At 41.9% G+C, this 16,972-nt stretch overlaps 1 pseudogene; it reads right to left on the bottom strand.

Annotated features, from left to right (window-relative positions):
- Positions 1 to 13,010: 13,010 nt before the first annotated feature.
- LOC116328909 lies at positions 13,011 to 16,972 on the bottom strand (annotated as a pseudogene).

Below are 16,972 nucleotides of genomic sequence, written 5' to 3'. Positions count from 1 at the left end.
GATTAAACTGGGCAAGGTCATCATTGTTGGTGACTTCAACATTCATGCAGAGGACTCATCAAATAGTACCACTAAGGAGTTCCTGAGCATTATGGACTCTTTCAATTTTGTTCAGCATGTAGCAGCGCCTACTCATAGGGCTGGGCACACTCTGGACTTGGTCTTCACCTGTGGTGTTTCCCTTGACCACATGAACTTAAATGATGTTTCTTTTAGCGACCATAAGTCAGTCTTTTTTAATGTATTGTTCAATTCAGAGTCTCTTCCCCAAAGTTTTATTAAGCGCAGGCGCTTCATTGATGACTCTGTCATTTTAAAGTTTTCTTCACTTTTTAATTTTAAACCTTCTTCTGACGAGGTTGACATCCTTATTAATTCTTTTAATGAACACTGTCTTGCCATTCTTAATCAGGTTGCTCCTTTCAAAACTAGTCACTGCACTGTTAGTTCCTGCACACCATGGTTAAATAATCAAACCCGTGTTCTTCGATGCTCCTGTCGAAAAGCAGAGCGTCTCTGGAAGTCCACTGGGCTGGTTGTCCATCGGGAACACTTCAAAGAACTTCTTCACTTATTTAATGAGTCAGTTAAAGAGGCCAGAGCCTCTTACTTCAATAATCTCATAAATCGTCATAAAAATAACCCAAGAATTCTATTTGACACTATCAATAGTATTGTTTCTCCTCCAACTCAGCATGCTGTGTTACTTTCTGATGAAGACTGTAGCACTTTCCTCAATTACTTTGTAGATAAGGTGATGGACTTGAGATCCAGAATCTCCCCAAGTGCCTCCCCTTATGAAGATGCCCCTTGTTGTCCCGGGTCATTTACTTCTTTTTCTCCAATCACACTCAATGACTTAATTGCAGTAATAGGTAAAATGAAATCCTCATCATGCTCCTTAGATATATTACCTCCCTCTGTCCTGTCTGGGACTCTCACCAGCATTGGTCCCACACTACTATCCATCAACAATTCACTGAGGCAAGGCTGTGTTCAGTCCTATTTTAAACATGCTGAGGTAACCCCTCTGTTAAAAAAAAAACAGAATCTAGATCCTACCTCCCCTAGTAGTTATCGTCCTATTTCAAGATTGCCATTTATAAGTAAACTACTAGAAAAAATTGTAGAAAATCAGTTCAGGTCCTTACTATGCCGATTGCAGATTTTTTGACCCTTTTCAGTCTGGCTTTCAAAAGCAGCACTCTACGGAGACCGCTCTCTTAAGGGTCCATAATGATCTACTAATGGCATCTGATGCAGGAAAGTGTTCCGTGATCATTTTGCTAGATCTTAGCGCAGCCTTCGATACCATCGACCACAAAATCCTACTTAACAGGCTGAAGGTTCTGGCTGGTATATCTGGCACCGCCTTAGACTGGTTTTCTTCCTACTTATCAGACAGGACCTTTTCTGTTAGGACTGCTAGGGCAGCAGTGTTAGAGGAGAACCTAACCTGCGGGGTTCCACAGGGTTCATTTTTGGGTCCATTATTATTTTCTTTTTATATGCTTCCTTTAGCTGGCATTATTCAGTCTTTTAGTGACCTTTCTTATCATTTCTATGCCGATGACATTCAGCTATATATGTCCTTTAAGCCTCATCAGCTGGATAGGCTGTCCACCCTATTCCAGGCTTTAACTCAAATCTCTGATTGGCTTTCTAACAATTACCTTGTTTTAAACATGAACAAGACAGAGACCATGATCATAGCTCCTCCTGATCTATATTCTAAAATCAGTCAGGTTCTTGCCCCTTTCTGTTCTTCTGCTAAGCCAAATATTCGAAATCTTGGAGTAATATTTGACTCTTCTTTGGGCCTTGACTCACACGTAAAATCTCTGTCTCGTTCCTGTTTCTTTCATTTAAGGAATATTTCTAAACTGCGACATATGGTCTCCTTAGCTGAACTGGAAAAAATTGTCCATGCATTTGTATCATCGCGTTTAGATTATTGTAATTCCCTGTTTACCAGCTTGGATAAATCATCTCTTTCTCGCCTCCAAGCTATACAAAACGCAGCAGCCAGACTGCTAACTCGCTCTAGCAAGCGAGCTCACATCACTCCTATTTTATGTTCTTTACATTGGCTCCCAGTAGAATTTAGAATTCGTTTTAAAATTATTGTTTTAACATACAGAGCACTAAATGGCCAAGCCCCAGATTATTTATCCGAGCTTCTCACAAAATACACTACTGCTCGCCGTCTCCGCTCACAGACTCAGAGTTTGTTGGTTGCTCCCAGAACACGACTGAAGACAAAAGGGGACAGAGCCTTTCAGTCTGTGGCACCAAGGCTGTGGAACAGTCTACCTCTACAACTACGTTTGGTTGACTCTGTGGAATCCTTTAAAAAACAGTTAAAAACTTTACTGTTTAAACAAGCTTTCTGTTGACCAATGCTTTTTACATTTTTATATATATATTTTTTTTAATTTACATTTAAATTCTATATTGTGTATATTGTGCATTTTGCTATTTATTGTACTGTTTATTTTAATCTCTGTGTGCAGCGCTTTGTGACTACCTGTCTATGAAAAGCGCTTAATAAATAAACTTCACTTACTTACTTAAGGGCTCTCACGAGGGCTTGGCAGCCTAGCACTAATGTGAGTTAGCAGGAGATCTGGCAGAGGTCTGCTGTGAATGCTGGTCTTATATGCTGGTGACTGGATTGGAAGCAGGTGTGGAGGCTGATTGGAGTCTCTGCCTGAAGGTGGAGCCCAGTGGAGTGGAAAAACCCCGCACTCACCCAGACCATGACAATTCTGATTCTGATGGTGTCCGCCGAGATAGAAAGGAGGATAATGGTGGAGGATGTGCAACATTTGTAAAGCAAGGAACCCAATTAGGGACACACTTAGAATATATTATAATTAAAATCTGTTGAAGAAATATCTGAGTGATCTATTTTTACAATCCGGGTAACAAACTTTTCTCAGTAGAGGAACTTGGCACATTTTTAATGTAAAGTAATTTGGTGTGGGGACTTTAATGCACACAGCACACTATGGGGTGATTATAATGATCAGAATGGAGCAGTGATCGAGGAATTGATAGAGATAAAAAAAAAAATAAAAAATTCTGTGTGTCTGAATGACGGAGGTGGTCCAAGAGTGAATGGTAGAACAGATCCAGAATCAGCAATGGACCTCACATTAGTGTCAGACTCATTAGCAGGTATTTGTTCATGGCAGGTACTAAAAGAGACAACTGTAGGTAGTGACCATTATCCTATAACGACAGAGAGAGACGAGTGTAGAGAAACAGGAAATTGGGAGTTGTAGAAGTAGTGTTTAAGTGATGCTGACTGGGATACATTTAGATTAGTCAGTGATCAGGAAATGCAAAAGGTTGATATGAATGTTGAGTTAAATTATTCTATTTGTGAGGCAGTTTTAGAGACGGCAAATTGGGCGGTAAGAAAGAAGGGAAAAGAAGTTCATACCTTGGGGGTCAAAGAAGTGTGATAAAGTGAAGTATTGGAATAAAGATTTTAAAGAGGAATCACAGTTTTCAGAATCTTGTTGAATATAAAAATAAAATCACAAGCTAAGGTAAGAAGAATCATTAAAAATGCAAAGAGGAGGAGCTTTTGTAATTCTGAGGGAGACAAAAATACATGATGTTTGCTCAATGACTGGAAGGATGAATGATATAAAAAGGAAGTGTGGATATCCAATATTGAGGGATGGAGAAGCAACAGCTGTTAAAGATGAGGAAAAGGCAAATGTGTTGGCAAATATATTTGTTAAAATCCACAGTTGAGGAGCTGTTAGTGAAGAAGGGCAAAGAGGAAGAGAAATGACAATCACAGAGAATATGGATTTACTGAAACAGGTAGAAGATACAGATGATTTATTAAATATTTTAATAAAATATTCATGCAAATTTTGTATGAAGCACATGACTGATAACTGTTCTAAGTTTTGTTTCTTACAGCACAGATTGGATCACAGTGAGTTTCACATGTGAAGCTGATGTTAACACACAGGTTTGTTTGTAGGCAGTTCTGAGGATGCAGGCTCTGGGTGGAGCCAGGAGTTCAAAAGATTTAATATGATGATTAAACTGATGTTATTCCTTTAACACAGGTTTGCAGGCCCGGAGCAAATATACTCGAGAGGAGAATCGCTGAAGTGTTCTGAGAAATAATATGATTAACCTTTTTCTTTTAATTTCCTAATTCTGGTTTTGTTTGACACATGGAAATGGAACAATGGAGTATATGATCATTTTATGACTTTTCGGGGGTTTGATAATTTAGGTGCGGTAAAACTTAGGCAGAAATTATTATTTTCATGTTAAAGCCAAAGGATTAAAATAAACTGAATCCTTTTTAGAAGATAAAATGGACGAGCACAAAGCTGCATCTTCTTCCAGTGCACACTGACACTCTTCAGCACTGAGCTCAAAGCAAACATGTTCTCACAACATGAACACGATTATTAACCAAACCTGAACACACTGCAGTGAGAAGCTCATCAGCTTCACACTAACTCCAGTCTAAAGGAAGCTGCTGTGGTTTTACCTGCAGAAACACTTTAAATTGTCTCCTTATGTTTCTCATGTTAACAAACTCCATCTCTTAACTCATGTTTGTACTAAAACCAGATATCAGACACGTCTGTGCTGTTTGTGATGTTTAAGCTCATTGAGAGTTCAGTGGGACAGATGTGGTCCAACAGAAATGCAGACGAGCATCATTTGGGCCAAAAAAACCTCTAAATCACATCAGTATGAAAACACAGTGCAGGTAACCGACTCACACAGCATCCTGCAAACACTCAGTACAGAAGAAAAACAAAGTCTGTGTTCAGTATTTTCTGTCTGAGAAAACTTTGATCAGCTGTTTTACAAAGAAAATAAAAGCGTCTGATTATGACTGAGGAATAAAGTTTTCAGCAGTTTCAGCAGGAGGAACATCAGAGCAGCAGGAGGTCCTCTTTGTTTAATATACGTATGAAACCGAGGAGGAAGTGAAACAGTTCATTCCTTTTAAAATGGGAGTTTTTTCTTCGCACTGTTTCCAATTGATTGCTCAAAGAGAGACATCTGATTGTTGGAAATACTAAGGCTACGTCCACACTAGCCTGGATAGATTTGAAAACGGCGTTTTCGTCCACTGCAGTGGAGCCAGAGACCGCACCCCTGCCACAGTCCCCTTGTCTCCTCTGTGTCCTGCCTTTGGCCTGATTGACTTTAATTAAAAATAGTATAACATCTTAACATCCTCATATTTTAAACCTTGTCAAAGTTGACTGATCTCCATCATGAACACTTTTGTTAAAGTCCACGTACAGCAGCATCTTATGATGTCGGCTGTAACAGAGATAATTACATGTTTCATATTTAGAGACACTTTTTAAATACATTCACAGCATAAATCAGTGTGACAGATATCAGAGCTCACTCACACTCCTCCCTCCATGGTCTGTATATTCCAGCTGTGGCCACGCCTCTTTTCTACCTGAAGGTCAAAGGACTCCTAAAGGTGATAGTGATGATGATGATGAAAGACAGTCTGTGGGTACAACTTGATAACCAAGCAAGCTAACGTCAGCTGATAACACTCCACGGTCTCATTAATACAGTAACAGAAAACAAACAAACCAATGAAACGTGGGATCCTGAGGCCACGAGTGTCATTAGCAAAGTCAAACATCAGGAACAAGTCTGAATGAACACACTAATATAAAGTGAACTGCTGTTATTGTAAATAAAGTTGATTTGAAATAAAGGTTTACCTGGGTAAATCACCATGGTAACTGATACTAAATACAGAACCTGGGCAGGAGCAGGTTGTTGTTGGGATGTGGGTTGGCTGGATTTACTTTTATTGTTTTCCTATTCAGGAAAAAGAGGACGGATGGGCGTGGCCATGGTGTGCTGGGTTTCCCTGACACACCTGAGGATGCTTTGGCTCAATCAGGCTGGTGTAGTTAAGGAGCATCGTGGCTGATCATTGTCTCTGCTTTAGTGGTAACCAGTCACTTCTGTGTTTAGTTTAAAGATGAACTTTGTCGAGGTTGTAATCTGCACTCTTTACTTCTCCAGAGTCTTCTGCCCAGATCACCAGCTTTCTCAGGATCTTACAGAAGGACGTCTGCCAAGAGCTTTCTTCACTTTCACCTGCATAAATCTCCCACCTGTCCTCAAGCCCCACCAAAATCATTTGACTAGTGAACTCAACTTTCCACTAAATCCTCTCACTCATATTCAGACAGATTTCTAATCACGAGCTTGTTAGTCACTACCTGCTGTTTCCACTTTGTCCCTGCATCACCTGAGATCCCTGGTTTGTTTCTGTGTCTTGTTATTTATGACTTCACAGTAAATAAACAATTTTCACTGCAGTGTGTTTGAGCTGATCTGCTCCTTGGTTCCACAGTTATGATCACAGTTTTAGTTTAAAATGTTTTCACTGAGTCTCTTATCACAAGGAAGAAGAGTCACATGACCAATAAACACCCTTTAGTATGTGAGTGCACACAGAGCCTGGAGCAGAAACAGTGAAAGATGACACCCACAGTCATGTCACCTGCTGGGGTTTTAGAGTTTACTGAGCCGGCGAACATACAGGAAGATCTGACCTTTGACCTTCCTTTGTATGCCTCTGGTTAAAAGTGCATCTTTATTGACACAATCCATTTCACACATCTTCATCATTAGTTACCATGGTGATCTAGCTCGACATGGTTTGCTAACCCAATAATCTCACTTCATCTGTCTCTGGAGAACCTCATCTGCTGAATCAGTATTAAATATGTAAAAAATGACAATAAATAAATGGAGAAATTAATAAAAACTTGCAGCACTGATACAGTCATCCAATGTTTAGCATGTCTTCTTAAATAAGGCAAAACGTAACCTTAAATGAATATAAATATTATAATAAGATCACACTCCACCTCTCAGTCACACCAAAGGGTTCAAATCAGCTCAGAAAAAGGCGAGACTTAACATCTGAGTGAAAAAAGTTTGCCCATTGAATTCTAACAGATTTAATCCATAGCCCCGTTTCTGTGCACAATAAATAAAAAATAATAAAATCTCATCATCAACCATATGTGCAGCTTCATTACCCTCTGCAGGACAGTCCACAGTGGGGTGTAGAGGGTGGATTTGAGGCTGGCGTCTCTCGAAGTTAGAATCAGCTTCGTGACCTGAGCCTCTGTCTTCATGAAAGGACGGCAAAAGTCCAGGTTCTGAATATTCAGCTCAAAGTGGTTCATCAGTGAAAGTTTGCTGCTGCTGACTTTGTTCTTCTGTTACATCTTTTACTTTCTGTGACACCATCTCTTTACTCAGCTGTGTGTTTGTTTCCTTTACTTAAATTATGCAATAAACCTGCTCCTGACCCAGAAATGTATGATATGAACACATAAACACATAAATGAACTGGTCAGATATTAGAAATGAATTGTTCCTCTGAGTATTTAACTGCTGTTGTGTTGCTTTTGTGTGCTGGTGTCACTGATGGCTGTGACAAGAAACACACAAACAGTTTGATGTCATCAGAAATCACTCTGGAAATACTCAGAAAAAAAGATGGTTTATTGTTTAAAGCTGATTTACTTTCACACTCCAACACTGTTATTATGTCCTGCTGTCTGAGTGTATAACAGCACTGCCCCCATGAGGTCAAACTGGAGCATTGCACATGATCGTTTTCATCCAAACAAGCTTCATTAAACCTCCACTATGGGCTCAAATTTTGGTTATAAGTATTTTTATCCGGCTCACCTGGTAATTCCTTGTGGTTTCCTTGTGGTTTCTCCTAACGACCTTCTCCTCTCCTTGTACAAAGTGTTCCTCTGACAGGAAACCTATCTGCTCTCTGATTGGATAGTTAAATTTATGATTGACATGGCTTACACCAATTAGCTGAAAGGAAAGGAAATCGGGTCAAAATGTTGCAAGTTCAAACTCACACACAAACTGGGAACTTGAGTTTTAAATGTAGTTTTTTGCTCTGTATCTATAACCAGACCTTAACAAAAAAGGTAACTTGTATAAATATTTTTTTATAAAAACACACATTTTCATCTATAGATGCACAAACATAAAATTTTCAGATATTTTAGTTTACAAGGTTACAAAACGCAGGTCACAACTACACAAAATATTCATAACCACAGTTTGAGCCCATATAAGGAGGTTTAATGAAGCAAATGTCCTGTTTATAAGATTTGGGAAAACCTGCAGTCAGCTGAGACTGAAGAAGTCACTTGGATGAGTAACAAAACGTTTCTCCCACTGAAAACGCTACGTCCAGATGAACAGAATCAACTTTTGGACATGATGAGAAGCCAGCAGGTGAATATAGTAGATGGCCACAGGTGAGCATTGTAGGCGAGGCCAGAGGCAGGGAGCAAGGTGCAGCTCCGCTTGTCACGTTCCTGGGTCTGTTGACCCAGCGTTTTGAGTTTTAGTTTATGTTTTATGTTTAAGTTCATTTGTTTAGTAGATTACCCTTGTGTCCTCCTACCCCTGTGTTAAATCTCCCTTACCCTTCATGTGGTTCATGTCTGTTTGTCTCATGTTGTCATGTCATGTCCTGTTTTATTTTGAAGTGGTCCTGTGTTCATTGTATTTGGTTTTACACTTCCTCTGTGACGTCGTTATGTTCATTGGTTCAGCTGTTTCCCAATGTGTTCCCACTTCCCTTGTTATCCTCCTGTGTGTATCTGTTATTCTTTGCCATGTTTCCAAGCTGCCATGTTTCATGTCCCAAGTAACTTTGAAGTTTTAGTTTCTCCAGTATAGGTTGTTTGTTTAGGCTCATCTTTGTTTGCCTTAGTATTTTTCCATCAGCCGTATTAAACAGCTCACTTTGTTTATATCAAGCTTTGTTTCACGTTCATTCGTGTCTGCATTTTGGGTCCACTCCTTACAGTCTGTCTCTCCCAGAGTGTGACACCGCCCTGGTTAGAGAGGGGTGAAGACAGCAACCTGCAACAACACATCCTACAGATCCTGGAGACCATTGCATGTTCAGATTCAACAGAACCAGATACAAAGCATGAAAACATGTTAAAAACAGAGAGTAGTTTTAACCCAGAAGCAGGGTTCTTACATCATCACTTAAAGACACAAAGCAGGTTGGTGCTCTGAGTGTATTAATTCAAAATCTGTGGAGGTACCGGCAGAACATCAAATTATTCTATGTAAATATTAGAGATGCTGACAGGAACCAGGGACGGGATTTCACCATCGTGGATTATTCCTCACATTTTTTACGTGAGCCAGAACAATCAGCCTGTAGTACACCTACACAGACAAACTCATTTACCTGGCAGTGGTTCTCCAGGGGTGCTGACATGTACAAAGATGGGTTCACTCTCCAGGGTGTCCTCAATGGCGAAGATCCTGATGGTGTACAGGTTCCTGGGTCGAAGGTCACTCAGAGTGACAGACGTTGCTGTTTCAGGGAGATTCAGCTCTGTGATTTCACCTTCTACTGATGGAGTGTAGACCACATCACCTTCACAGAGGACGACCACACAGTTACCCGTGTGCAGGCCGATGAGGTCAGTAGCCAGCGACTGAAAATGTTAGCATAGCTTACCAGTGATGGGAGCCAGTGGTTTTTCCCAGCTGATCATGATGGATGGATCTCCCACTTCCTCCACTTCATGCTCTTTGAAACCATCAGGTGCTATGAAACAAACAAGTTAGAACCACTGTGTGTGTAATGTTGATGCATGACACAAACTGTATTTCAGTCTGGCTCCACTTATTTTTAAAAATAAGATGATGTTGACAGGAAATAACACCAGAAATGGGGCTTCTCATATGAAAGGTGAAATGTCTTCAAGCAACTTAAAGAAGTCCAGACGCTTTTCTTTCCAAGCTCCTTAGACTACGATGACCTGGATGACTGAGAACCTTCACAGACAAATATAAAGAATGTTCACACCAGTTGTTTGTGAATTAATAAGAATGAGGTTGTCCTCTCCTCCCTCAGTAACCTCATAGACGTTAACAGTGTACTTCCTCCCAGGGAGAAGCTCATTAATGTTCACAGAGGTAGCTGTGCTCTGAAACCTGAAACTGGTGAGATGACAAAGCTGCTGGAGGTCATATCGCTCACAGACTCTGAGATGTCAACCACAGGTGGAAGAGGGTTGGTCTGACCTCGTGTTGTAGCCACTACAGGACAAACAGAGAAAGTCAGAGATTAGTTACTCAGGACAGTCTCATACACGCTCCTTCAAAACCATCAGTGACACAGTGCTGAGGTGACTCCAGCCTCTCTTAACTTACAGGATCCATAAGTGGTGGTGAAGTCAAAATGTGGACCTGTTTGTGTCCAAAATGCAGCACACTGATCAGCTGACCCTCGTCTGTGATGCTGCGCTTCATACCAGAGATGGTGTACGAGTTTAGATGGCCAGAAACTGCCACCTCTCTCCTCGGGCTGTAAGATAATTGGCTGAGGGACAGTTTACAGGCTGAAATTATTATAAATGAAAAAAAGATATTAAGTTTAGACCAATCATGGAGGAAGAGAAAAATCTAAAAAAAACCAAACGCTTTCCACTCTCCATTTAAGGATGTACTGGGTGATGTGTGCAGACGAGTGGGCGTTCCACTGAATAGGGTGGGAGTCTGGTTGGTTTCCTGATTCTGTGATGATCACCTGGACGGGACGGGGACCACCTGAGACAGAGACACAGGAGTAGAGACAGCTGCTTTACCACTGAGGAGAACAGTCACATCGGTTCTCCAGAGTGGGAAATCATTTTGTTAAACAAGTAGCTTTACATAAGTTTAACAGTGAGTGGGTGTGTGGCAGGATTTTCCTGAACAGAGCAGAGAAAAACTGTTAAAAACCAGCAGGTCTGTGAGATTTCCGCAGACGAGAAAACAGTCTCTCTGTTTTCTCTCAACCTTTTGTTTCCATCGTAGTTTAAGATTTTTCCTGTTTGGCAGAAACAAACTAAAAAAATGCAAAAACACTAAAAACTCACACCAGTATAAAGCTTACAGGGAGTGCAGAATTATTAGGCAAGTTGTATTTTTGAGGAATAATTTTATTATTGAACAACAACCATGTTCTCAATGAACCCAAAGAACTCATTAATATCAAAGCTGAATGTTTTTGGAAGTAGTTTTTGGTTTGTTTTTAGTTTTAGCTATTTTAGGGGGATATCTGTGTGTGCAGGTGACTATTACTGTGCATAATTATTAGGCAACTTAACAAAAACAAATATATACCCATTTCAATTATTTATTTTACCAGTGAAACCAATATAACATCTCCACATTCACAAATATACATTTCTGACATTCAAAACAAAACAAAAACAAATCAGCGACCAATATAGCCACCTTTCTTTGCAAGGACACTCAAAAGCCTGCCATCCATGGATTCTGTCAGTGTTTTGATCTGTTCACCATCAACATTGCGTGCAGCAGCAACCACAGCCTCCCAGACACTGTTCAGAGAGGTGTACTGTTTTCCCTCCTTGTAAATCTCACATTTGATGATGGACCACAGGTTCTCAATGGGGTTCAGATCAGGTGAACAAGGAGGCCATGTCATTAGTTTTTCTCCTTTTATACCCTTTCTTGCCAGCCACGCTGTGGAGTACTTGGACGCGTGTGATGGAGCATTGTCCTGCATGAAAATCATGTTTTTCTTGAAGGATGCAGACTTCTTCCTGTACCACTGCTTGAAGAAGGTGTCTTCCAGAAACTGGCAGTAGGACTGGGAGTTGAGCTTGACTCCATCCTCAACCCGAAAAGGCCCCACAAGCTCATCTTTGATGATACCAGCCCAAACCAGTACTCCACCTCCACCTTGCTGGCGTCTGAGTCGGACTGGAGCTCTCTGCCCTTTACCAATCCAGCCACGGGCCCATCCATCTGGCCCATCAAGACTCACTCTCATTTCATCAGTCCATAAAACCTTAGAAAAATCAGTCTTGAGATATTTCTTGGCCCAGTCTTGACGTTTCAGCTTGTGTGTCTTGTTCAGTGGTGGTCGTCTTTCAGCCTTTCTTACCTTGGCCATGTCTCTGAGTATTGCACACCTTGTGCTTTTGGGCACTCCAGTGATGTTGCAGCTCTGAAATATGGCCAAACTGGTGGCAAGTGGCATCTTGGCAGCTGCACGCTTGACTTTTCTCAGTTCATGGGCAGTTATTTTGCGCCTTGGTTTTTCCACACGCTTCTTGCGACCCTGTTGACTATTTTGAATGAAACGCTTGATTGTTCGATGATCACGCTTCAGAAGCTTTGCAATTTTAAGACTGCTGCATCCCTCTGCAAGATATCTCACTATTTTTGACTTTTCTGAGCCTGTCAAGTCCTTCTTTTGACCCATTTTGCCAAAGGAAAGGAAGTTGCCTAATAATTATGCACACCTGATATAGGGTGTTGATGTCATTAGACCACACCCCTTCTCATTACGGAGATGCACATCACCTAATATGCTTAATTGGTAGTAGGCTTTCGAGCCTATACAGCTTGGAGTAAGACAACATGCATGAAGAGGATGATGTGGACAAAATACTCATTTGCCTAATAATTCTGCACTCCCTGTATAGTTCTCTCACAGTGTTATCTGACATATAAAACTTATTCTTACACCATGAACAGCTTGTGGTGTTGCTATATAGTCGCTTTTCCATCCAAGAAACAAGTTTCACTGCAAAATTAAGCATCAAATTTCACTATATTCACCCAAACAGATCCACAGAGGACGCATCACCCACGTCCTGCACACCAGTCTCAGCCACGTGGACAAAAAACAGTAACTATGTGAGACTGCTGTTTGTAGATTACAGTTCAGCATTTAAACACAACAGTGCTCGGCAGACTGTTCACAACAGTAAAATACACACCTGCCAAGAACAAGCTGCAAGTGTCAAACACTGATGTGATATCAGAAGCAAACATTACCGTGTACATCATCACACGCTGCCTACAAACACTCAGTTTACCTGCACAGGTCCTGTTACAGCTGCACTTTGAAACTGGAGTCAGAATTATTTCACAATCAGAATATTTTATTAATCCCTGAGGAAATTATAAGTTACAGCTGCTCCAAGACAGTAACAGAAGTATTTACATATACAATATGTTACAGAGTTTACAAATTTAGGAAAGAGCAGTAATATATACAAATCACTGAATTATAAATATAAAATATTTACAAAGGTGATTATAAATAAATATCAAGAATACTGACAAAGAATATTACAGAGGTGGAATATATATGATTGGACTCTAACCTGTGAACTTTGTCATTTTATTCATTTTTTGTGTAAAAAGGGTGTAACTACAGTGTTTACAGTGTGTTAGATGGAGGAGTTGTACAGGGAGATGGTCACAGGCTGGAATGATTTCCTGTGTCATTCAGTGGTGCATTATGGGTAATCTCAGTCTCTCACTGAACCTGCTTCTGTGGCCAGCCAGCATGTCATGAAGTGGGTGGGAGGTGTTATCCATTATTGTCCTTATCTTGGACAACACCTGCCTCTCAGACACCACCTAACAGAGTCCAGCTCCATCCCCACAACATTACTGGTCTTGTGGATCAGTTTATTGAGTCTGTTGGTATCTGTGACCCTCAGCATGCAGCAGCACTGACAGCACTGACAGCACTGAGCACAACAGACTCACAGAAAAACATTCAGATGCTGCTCTGGCCCACTCTCTTTCTGTAAGCGTCCCAGCCCGACTTTCTGTACAACTCTGCAGCTTCCGCCCTATCAGAGGCTGCCAAAATGCCTCGTCCCACGATGATGACATCAGAGCCTTTGTTGTAGACAACTTCCTCTGGAGTGGTGTACTGCTGGCCCAGCAAATCTCCTGTGAGGGGGGAAGGAGACCGAGAGAAGGGAAATGGGGTTAAAGGGGGAGACTGCTGCAGACTTTGTGAGATTAGCAATAGCTATAGCTAGTTTGATGTACTACAGCACCACCCTGTGGTAGAAATGAGTCATGGCAAAAAGCAGACTTCAAGGTTGTCTGAGGTGCAGTTTGACCTGAACTTTACAAAAACAGAACGACTTCACACAAATCTCTGAATCTCCTGATCAGACACGGTGCAGGCTTCACCTTCAGCTGTACAGACTGTGTAGGATGGGGCTCCACGAGTTACAACAACAAAGGATGTAACACTAAAACAAGCATGGTGTATCCATGTGTCTTCAGTCGGGTGGATTTCATATCAACACTGTGCACACCTCACCTTGTAGTTCTTCTAGTGTGAATTTATGAATAAAAGTGGAAAAAGTTCAACAGAAGCAGTCAGATTTACCTCCAGCCTGCATCTGCACCCCGGGGGTCATGTGGATGAACTCTGGCCTCTCTGTGAGCTTGGAGCCACAGATAAACCCCATCACAAAGTCCGAGTGCTCCTCTGCCATTTGCACCTGTGCAACACAAAACAGCTGTAAGCTGAAAAGAACACAAAGCACATGTAAACAAACTGAGAGCAAGTCCCACACAGATGTGCTCACCGCAGCCTTTGTGTATTCACCAGCAGCCAGTGATCCTGGGAGCTCATCTGAGCTATGAGCAAACAGCCTCGGCCCAGAGGCTTTCCTGCAGCGCTCAGACCTTTCAGCACTCCCGGCCCCGGCACTGCGTGGGCGTTTACTATGTGGGACCAGGAGGAAATCTGGTACAAACCACCTGGAGAAAAGACAGAAGATCACAGCGTTCAAATACTTTGGATATAAACAACACAATTTTTAAGTCATCTTGAATTTACACGACCAAAAGAAAGTGAAATGGTCTCACCCTCATACTGATGCTTGACTGTGTTCCTGATGTCAGCAAACTTGCGATCTTCAAAGATGAGGAAGTCGTGTTTCTCTGCTAAGGCTTGCACTTTCTGAATGAAGGCTGATGTGTAGCCCTGTAGCACATATGGAAAAAAAACCCATCAGCTTGTTGTTACATGTACAGATTGAAGGTTTGAGTTGATCCTGCTGTACCTCCAGGACGTCTACATGGGTCTTCAGCATGCAGATCTTTGGACCGAGCGACTCGGCTGCAGCAGCTCCTCGCTGTTGGTTACATCAGAAGACACACAAAGGTTGGACTGCTTCTCCTCCATAATCTTCAGCAGCTTTGATGCTGGAGGGTGAAGGTCTGCAGATACAAGAAGGAACAAATGAAGAAGGAACAGAAAATGAGAAACCAAAGAAAACAGCACCAGTCTCTGTTTGGACTTTAAATAACTTTAGATAATTAAAGTTTAAAGACTACATACTTGGTAACTCGGCTCTGTCTGAATAACTGAGCTGCAGCTTCTTACTGGCAGGAGAGTCGCTGCCATTCTTGGGGCTGAGAGAGAGTGAAGGTGACAGAGTTACTGTACTGACTTTTTGCTCCTGGATTGTGAAGCAACACAAGTAAACACTTGAGCCCCACTGGGGAGAAAAACTCTGTAAAGTTGTACCTGAAAGTGTTGTTGTCCTGGATGAACTTGTGGACACTCTGGGCGGTTTGGGCGTCGATGCGTTCGGCTGCCTGCAGCACACGGAGCAGCTGAGATATGGAGATGATGGGATGGAGCTTGATTCCCTTTGAAGCCAACATCTCCACACCACCCTGCTCCCTGTCCATTAGGACCACTGCATCCGTCACCTTGAATAAAAACATGTCAGAGGTCATTCTTGTGTGCTGCTGCTCTTGCTGACATCAGTGCAGCGTAACGATCGTATTATTAGCTTTGCTGTAACGTTAGATTCTGGACCTTCAGCCCCTCTTTGCAGAGCACTTCAGCCGTCTCCAGGATGCTGGTGCCGCTGGTCACCGTGTCCTCAATGATCAGGCACGTGTCCCCCTGACGCAACGACCCCTCCACCAGCCGTTTGGTTCCTGAAGCAGGGTTACAGAAGGCAAATTACGAGTCCATACTGAAGGACAAACTTCCACTTATTCTCAAACTGGGAAATATTAAACAATAATATCACACGCAAGATTAAGGACCTATTTTCTTGTTTGCATTTTGTTTTTATAGGTTAGATTTACACAGGTTCTGTACCAGAGACACAGTTTACTCTCTGACTGCACTGGATACCTGTGGGTACAGCCTGAAGCATCAGGTTTTTCAAACATGTGGACTATAAGTCTGTTAGTCTTTTGAAAATGCGATCAGTTGAGGGCGGCTCACCATAGTCTTTGGCCTCCTTCCGCCTGATGACCATGGGCAGTTCATGTCGTGAGCAGATCACTGTGGCCAAAGGCAAGGCTGTGTAAGGAGCCCCACACACAGAGTGGAACTGCAGCCCCTCTTCTTGCACTCGCTCGTAGATGAGACTCACCACCTGGAAGAAAAAATAAGATAAAGGAGAGAAGAGAAAAATGAGCACAGTTTAAAGTGATGTGCTGCAGATGATGAACTTTTAATAAAATGTTCATTAAAAAGCTGATACATTTAAATGATCAGCTGTTTAAGGCTGAATGGTTTGAACTGCTCATCCTCATCTTGTCCTGAGTGACCTGAAGAGGAGCCGTGCTGCTGCAGAAAGCTGCTGATTCATATAAAGATTATTGAGGCTTGAGTGAGTGATTAGCTGCTGACAGGTCCAGTCTTATCTGTTTTAACTGTCTTACAATATTTTCTGTGAACGGAGGAGTTCACTGAAACTCAACCATTAAGTCTGCTAATTTACTGTAAAACACACCGCGTGAGTATTAATGTTACACAGAAACTGACGAGTGCCTACACAGACACGTTTACCTTCAGAAAGTGAATGAGGTATCGCTTTAAGCTGTTCTTAAGTCAGTATGTTGTGCAGTCATGAAGGCAGCACGTAGTTACCTGGTTTGTGAGCGCGGGGTGGGACACGAGCACCCTCAGGTCGATATAAATGGGAGCCAGCAGGCCGCTCTTCAGCTTGTATTCTCCGAACTTCACTCCGTTCTCGTCGTGGAGCTTCAGGATTAAACTGTCAGTGAAGCGTCGTCCACGCTCTCCGTATTCACGAGCTTCAGCTGGAAT

Source organism: Oreochromis aureus, linkage group 3, assembly GCF_013358895.1.
Source record: "Oreochromis aureus strain Israel breed Guangdong linkage group 3, ZZ_aureus, whole genome shotgun sequence".
In the NCBI taxonomy this organism is placed as follows: Eukaryota; Metazoa; Chordata; class Actinopteri; order Cichliformes; family Cichlidae; genus Oreochromis; species Oreochromis aureus.
This window is presented reverse-complemented; position numbering and strand designations above follow the sequence as displayed.